The sequence below is a fragment of the Rhinopithecus bieti genome, unplaced genomic scaffold (genome assembly GCF_001698545.2).
Source record: "Rhinopithecus bieti isolate Rb0 unplaced genomic scaffold, ASM169854v2 scaffold_7681, whole genome shotgun sequence".
Taxonomy (NCBI): domain Eukaryota; kingdom Metazoa; phylum Chordata; class Mammalia; order Primates; family Cercopithecidae; genus Rhinopithecus; species Rhinopithecus bieti.
In genome coordinates this window covers 8345878-8353829 of record NW_016806571.1, presented here as the reverse complement: position 1 = coordinate 8353829, position 7952 = coordinate 8345878, and positions in this window count along the sequence as shown.

Genomic DNA, 7952 nt, shown 5'->3' with positions numbered 1-7952 from the left:
GGATCACCTGAGATAGGGAGTTGGAGACCAGCCTGGCCAACATGGTGAAACCCGATCTCTACTAAAAATACAAAAATTAGCCAGGCGTTGTGGCGGGCGCCTGTAATCCCAGTTACTCGGGAGCTGAGGCAGAGAATTGCTTGAACATGGGAGGTGGAGGTTGCAGTGAGCCGACATTATGCCACTGCACTCCAGCCTGGGCAATAGAGCAAGACTCCGTCTCAAAAAAAAAAAAATTTTTTTTTTTGAAAGAAAATGAAGACCTAAATAAATACTATACTCATAGGTTGTGATACTCAATATGTTACAATGTCAGCTGTTTCCAAACTGACCTATAGATTCAACATAAATACATACGAAGGTCCAGTGTGTGTGTGTGTGTAACATGACAAGTTTTTTCTAAAATTTATATGAAAATGCAAAGGACCAAAAATATCAATAAACTCTTGAAGATCTCTCGAAGAATAATGAGGGTGGATACCTACCAGGTATCAAGACTTATGTAAAGTTATGGTAATTAAGACTGTTATGATGGTGACAGGACAGACAAAGATGAAAGAAACAGGATAGCACAGGAACAGAATTCCATATAAATGAACACGATTTAAGACAAAGGTGACCCTCCTGAGCAATGGTAAAAGGACTTCTGAAATTAAATAGTGCTTAGTGTATTTGATATTTACGTAGAAAAAGAAAGAAACATGACTTTTACCTAAAACTTTATCCCCAAATCAGGTGCATATATAGTCATTATAAATTTAATTGGAAAAGATAAAATAATATTTTAGGAGGTATAAATTGTTTTCATGACAGAGAATGTATTTGAAATAAAACAAAGATCACCAGGCATAATTACAAATGTGACTACATAAAATTAATAATTCGAGAACTTCTGTCCATTGAAAAACAACATTAAAGAGAATGAAGAGCAAGGCACAAATTGGGAGAAAATATTTAAAAGACATATTTAAGGGCCCATATATAGGTTATATGAAGAACTGATACAAATCACTAAGGAAATGATTGACCATCAAAACCCAAAGTGGATGAGACACTTGAGCAGGATCTTCACAAGGTAAAATATTATCAACAAACTTATGGAAAAATCAGATTCATTTTTAATCAAGAAAATACAAATGAAAACTATATCAGAATGGCTAAAGTTAAAAAGACTGACAATATAGGTAAGTACACCAATGAAAGCTGTCATGTACTGCTGGTGAGAGTATAATTTGGCACAACCACTTTCAAAAACAGTTTTTGATCTCGCAGTCTCACTCTGAGGAATATTCTCTGTTTAAATGTGTGGACTTGTTCATCAAGATGCAGTTTATAAAAATGCTTTGGTGGGATGCAGTGGCTTATGCCTGTAATCCCAGCACTTTGAGAAGCCGAGGCAGGTGGATTGATTGAGCCCACGAGTTTGAGACCAGCCTGGGCAACATGGTGAAAACCCATCTCTACAAAAAAATAGAAAAAATTAGCTGGGCATTTTGGTGCATGGCTGTAGTCCCAGCTGCTAGGAAGGAGAATCACTTGAGCCCAGGAGTTGAGCTACTGTGAGTCATGACTGTGCCACTGCATTCCAGCCTGGGCAACAGAAAAAAAAGAAAAAAGAAAAGAAAAGAAAAATAAAAAATAAAAAAATAAAAAATGCTTTTAGCAGTAAAATTCAGTTCAAAATTACTTCATACTGTAAGTGGGCCAAATGCTTTTTGACAGTAGAATGATAAATATATTGAACTATGTTTCACACAACAAAATAGCAATGAAAATGAAAACTACAACTCTGTGCAACAACATGGATAAATCTCACAAAGTTGAGTAAAAAAGGCTAGACCTCCCAACCTTCCTCCATAATGTTAAATAATCCCATATAAATTCCATCAGGCAAAATTCTACTATATTGTATAGGGATGTAAGCTTTAGTGTTAAAATGATAAAGAAAAATCTAGGAATGATTACCACAAAAGTCAGGATAATAGTTACCTTTGGGAGGGGGAAGGGACAGTGATTAGAAGTGGACAGAGGGAGGAGAGAATTTCATGTATTTATTGACTTTATTTTCATGTTCTAGTTGTTAATTACAAAAGTATTTGTTTTGTGATAATCTACCGAGCTGTACATTTTGTTCACTTTCTACACACGTTATATTTATCAATTAAAATGTTTAAAAATGTTAATGTAAGGCAAAGATCTTAGTTTTTACTGAGGAGCTGATATATTTCTTCTATCTTGTAAACTATTCTGTTTTACTCTTCAGTTTGGCTGACAGAAATCCTAGAACTAAATTTGAGATTCAGGTCTAGCAGTTATATAAACCATATAAACCGTTGTGAATAGATAATTCCATTATTTTTCCTCAGTGTTTGACCTTCTACTGATACTTTTTATTTCCATGATTGTTTTTTACCTACGTGTATTTAAACCATTGTTTAGTTTGATTTATTTATAACCAGATAAGACTGTTTGGAATACAAGTGATGTTACATCTTTTAAAATTCAAATTAATTACTGGAACCTTCACTTGTATAAATTAGTAGGAATATTATTATTTCTCTCAGGGATCTCTCCTACGTCTCGAGTGACCAAAAATCCTAGAAGCATTAAAAAAAATTTAAAAAGAACTTAATTTACCCAAATAAATATCCAACTCACATTTAGAAAGTAATTAAGGAAGTTTAAAGAATTTAGTGATGTTTATAGGAGAAATAACCATGTAGTAATCCTTTGAAACATATTAATGCTGCAAATAAAATAACAGTGCATACTTTACCATAACTCCAAATTCTGTAGTGCCCAAGAAACCATGGTTGAAATGAATAACTTGAGCCTAAAGAACAGATGTGTTATCTTAACACACCTAGGATGGCTGTAACCTGTAATCATTATGTGGTAGGAAATTATAGTAAATTTTAATTTGAAAATTACTTACTTTACATAATCTGTTACATTTCTAAATGTACTTCAAATTAAATTTACTTCCTGAATATAACTCTTGACATAAGTATAGCACAATTAATTCCTTAATAAAATGTTTTTAATATGAAACAAAAGTCTTACAGACATTTGAATGCAATATGATTCATAACTCAGCATTTCCAGGGATTGAATAATTTATACATATAAATAAGGTTTACTGCAACTAAAGACTTTAATAAACCAAAGTAAAACTTTTGCTTGTTTCACTTATAGGGATTATTTATAAACTTGACAATAATTATTAAGGCAAAAATTGCGACACTGTAAGTCTGAGTTACTAAGGAGCTTCTCTGCCAGTGATTGCCTCCTCACATTACAATGATGGGTCAATACTACTGGATCAATGGCTAACTATGAACAGTCTTCCTTTCAAGAAAAAAAAAATCCATAATTATGTGAATTATGTTTATATTTTATATACAGAGCTCTAGCTCCAAATCTATGAGGGTGCATTTGGCAGAATCTGAACAAGCAACAAAATGATTAGAGGTTTTTGTTTGTTTGTTTGTTTTTAACAGTTTTGTTACAATGTTTCCACCCCAAAATATACCTAGGTAAGTGCTGGGCTCATTTTTCCTTATTAGTGACCTACCTGCAATTGTATTAGCTAGAACCACCTATCATGCCTGACTGCTCCATCAGGAGCCTCTGCTGCCTTGATGACCATGTCTGGCCAGATGGGCCCAATCAGGTAAAAATGACTGGACAAGACATGGGCACCTGATTTTAGGAACCAGTCCATAGCCTGCTTCTTCACCTCTGACTGACACAAAAAGAGGCATTGAGACAGTCATATTCTTTCTTGGAGATTTGAACTAAGAATTTGGTGGAGGGCCCTGTGCAAAACCATGGTGGGCAGAAACTACGAAAAAGCTTGCTCAACGTGAAACTGAAGGAAGTAGCAGAATTATGCAGACTGGGGACCACTGGAATCAACGTCTATTGACTCTGGATAACTTGAAACCCAACCACCATTCAGCTTCAATGTCCATAAAACCAGATTTTACTGTGATACCAGTTCTTTCTTCTTTCAATGTGAGCCTTTACAGTAAACTTCCTTTGTTAGGCAGGGGCTAGCTAATGCCAGTTGGTCTCTATTTCTTACATCTAAAAAGAAACCGGAACTAAAACAGAACAAACACCAGTATTGGGTCAAGGGTTGTAGTCTTACTGTTTCTCAATTAAAGGAATATTATTTTTAAAAGTTCAAAATAGAATGAAACAAAATCCCATTTAAAGATGGAACTGGTAGTTAAAATATTTTAGTGACTCCTTTGCACCTGAGACAAATTATACTGGAGACTAGCTGTCATCTGAAATCACTTTTTCTTAAGTTTTTTGGTTCAATTATTGCATAAAGACCTAAGAGTTAGAGAAATAAGGAATGTGTTTTTATTTCTCTGTAGCCCCGTACTCCTGGGGATGACATTTCAACCTTTGCTTTATCAGTTTCTTCAATTTTCTTACCCTCTGAAACTAGCAATACACTTTTCTTACTAGGCTCCAGCTTTGGCTCAATCATGCTATTTATTTTCTCAGCTCCTGTTATATTGGAAAGATTCTTTACTGCACTAGCATGCAGCAAATCAGGTGAGCTTTCAATGGCACATGACAATGTCACTGAGCAGCTCATGCTTCTCTTCTCCAAAGTAGAGATTCCAAATTTCTAACACTCTCTATAAATCCCCTTCCAGCTCAGGTTGTTCCTTTTTTAAAAAGTTATTTGCACCCTACTTCCCAGAAAAAAAAATTGACCTATGAAATATAAAATCCCTCATTAAAATTATAAAGTAGATAAGGATGTCTGTCATATCTAATTTTTCTCGGGGTGGAATATAGCTAGCTTTAAAATCAGCCAACTGACCATGAATTAACTACAGTTCTAAGCCTTTCTTACAGGTAAAGGGGTCCACTTTACAAAGTTTTAACTAAAACCCATAAGCAGAAGTCCCTGGTGGAACTTTTGGAAAAAATCTTTCTTCCTGATGGAAACAAGGAACTGCAGAGGTCATGATGGGACTGTGAGGCCTAAAACCATACTCTAAGGACAGTAGAGCAGAAGAATTCAAGGAGTCGAGGTTCCCAAGGTATCATGCAACCACGGTACCTGGCCTGGGTGGCCTAGCTCTATGCCATCAATCCTTTACCCTTTGATATTCATCAATCCCTTACTTGTTTAAACCAATAATTCTCAAACTAGTAGCATCAGTATCACCTGGGAACTTGTTAGAAATCCATACTCTTGGGCCCCATACTGGATAAGAAACTCAGTGTGGGTTTAGAAATCTGAGTTTTTATAAGCCCTCCAGGTGATTTTGACTCATTTTAATACCTGAGAACCTCTAGTTTAAGTCGCTGTCTTTTAAGTCTTCCTAAAAGCCAAATAAAAAATATATTTTTATGCATATATGGGGCTGAAAAAACTGGCCAGCTTTAAAAAGGTAACGTTCTTATTTTTAATATATTAATAGCTAATATAAAAAAGTAAAATATTTCTATAACAAAATAAAATACTTATACCATGGTATGGAAGAAAAGCAAGTTATGCATGTCGTATCTACTATTCGTATGCACATGAGTGTACAAATACCCCCACACATTTCAAATGAGATATTCCAAATATTGACTATATGTTATCTCTGGGTTGTGGGATTTAACTAATGCTTGTTTTCTTTCTTTTTTTTTTTTCTTCCAAATTATCTACAATGAAGATGTATTGCTTTTAAAACTAGAAAAATATACATAAAATATTATATATGAAGCATGCAAATAATAGGTTTAAGAATAGACACTAGGTGAGACATAAGGATTTAATTACTAAGGATAAACTTAAGAGAAATTGTACTAAAGCTCATAATGGGATAAATAAAGTTGCAATGTTTTTTGGCAATCGTTCTACGGTACCAAATACACTCCCTGGAATCTTCACTACGATCAAGATAATGAATCTATTCGTCACTCCCAAAAGTTTCCTTGTGCCCCTTTAGATTACTTTTGTTTGTAATAGGTAAGTTGACATAATTTACTTTTGATTCCTGGCTGTGTTAGACAAGAAGCTCTCAAAATTACTCGGAATTTAATAATCAGCTCTTACAAGCTAGTATGAACTGGCTACAGCACACTACTGATTCTGTTGCTGCTCGTTCTCCTTTCTCCAGTTTGTGTAACCTCAGTTTCTTTGACATTTCCTCATCTTACCTGTTTTTTCCAGGCTTTCATCAATTTTAAACCTCTCAATTCAGTGGTTGAGCTCAGACCTGGACCTAGAGAGACCTATACTCTAGGTTATAGGCTTAGAAATGAAGCCAAGCAGTAAATGTTAAAGAAAAAGAAAGCCTGGGGCAGTTTACAAGGGCTGAGAAACTGGAGGTTGCTGGGAAAAGCAGCTCTACTACAGAAAGGGCCCCTTTCTAAGTAAGTCACCCTTGGGAGTTCAGTCTGTGAATGTCAGTAGGAGGATGAAGGGAAGCAGGTTACCCAGTTCTGATGTGGGGCATACTATTGCACACTGCTTTCTGCAAGTACCACTTAGTGGCACTAATTGAATCCAACCCCACTGATCATTTCAGATACCAACCCTCATCTGGCCTATATCTACTCAGGAATAATGGCTGTGGGTGTCATAGAGGTAATTTGAAAAGACATTTTCCTCTACTGCTTTAAGTGAAACCTTAAGAATATTAAAAAAAAAAAAACCCTCAGCAGTCCCAAAATGTCTTATTCAGGGTTAATAACTTTCTTTCCACTGGCCATAATGGAATTCAGTCCTCATCTATGTGTTTTTGCTTTTATGAATCCCAGAAAGATGGCCTGATTTTAAAGCTTGTCCTTGACTCTTCTTCAAGCAGCAGGATCCAGATCATTCACTCTGTCACCATAATTTTAACATAAAACACTCCTAAACTGTATCTGAGACTATTACAAATATCTTTATCTTGCAATAAAGTAAAATCTCAAAACTTTTACAATTCTTAATAGTATTTAGGTTACCCTAGCCAAGTGCAGGCCTAGGAATGCTGGGAATGTCCTAGATGCAAATAGTTTTTTGGTGAATGGTTATTTACGCAGAATATTCTGGCCCAAGCTGAAAATGGCTTTTGATTGTTTAGAAAGGAAATTACAGCATTTAAAATATATTAAAGTTTAAAATAACATTTTTGAGCAATTAGGATATAAAAGAATAGACGGGGAAGAAATTAGTTAAATTGCAAAACCCGTACACAAAACTAATACTGCTCATTTCAATTCGGTTCCAAGCCTAAGAAAATTTTCATTTCAAGAAGGCTTTTCCTATCTTGCAGACTACTGGAAAAAATGGTTGGTTCATTTCACATGAATGTAACAGACTCTTTGGCTTTGGTCTGGTATTAATAATGTAAATGACAGTGTGAGGGAACACTGGGCCTGGGGGTTATTCCATTGGCAAAAAATGTATGAAAAACACAGGAACATTTATTCTGCTAAACTATTTTTATAAGCCTGTTATGGCTTCTAATTCATCAAGAGGAAGGTTCCTTTACTTGCTACTCTTCACATTTCCAAATCCTCCCTGTCTTTGAATAATTGTTGCTATTCAAAGGGTTGTAATATATGGAAGAGCAACATGGATATCACCTGGGAGCTCATTGGAAATGCAGAATGTGGGCCCCAGACCTGCTGAAGCAGGATCTGCATGGTAACAAGATCCCAGGCCATTCACAATCACAGGAAAGTTCCACAGGTGACCATCTGCAGAGACTGTCTCTAATAATTTTGGCTTGCAATGTTTAATGCCTCTTTTCGCTGAACTTTTATCTTACCTTCAATCTGCTCTATATAATTTAGCAGTTGATTATATAATATTACATTTCTCAATAATTACTGGAGGTATGCAAATCTTATTTATAAGATTATGTAAGTCTCTGTTACAGAGGTTTGCAATCAATGCTGATTATTCCATTGTTTGTTAAAGCCCTGTTCTATTCCTTTCT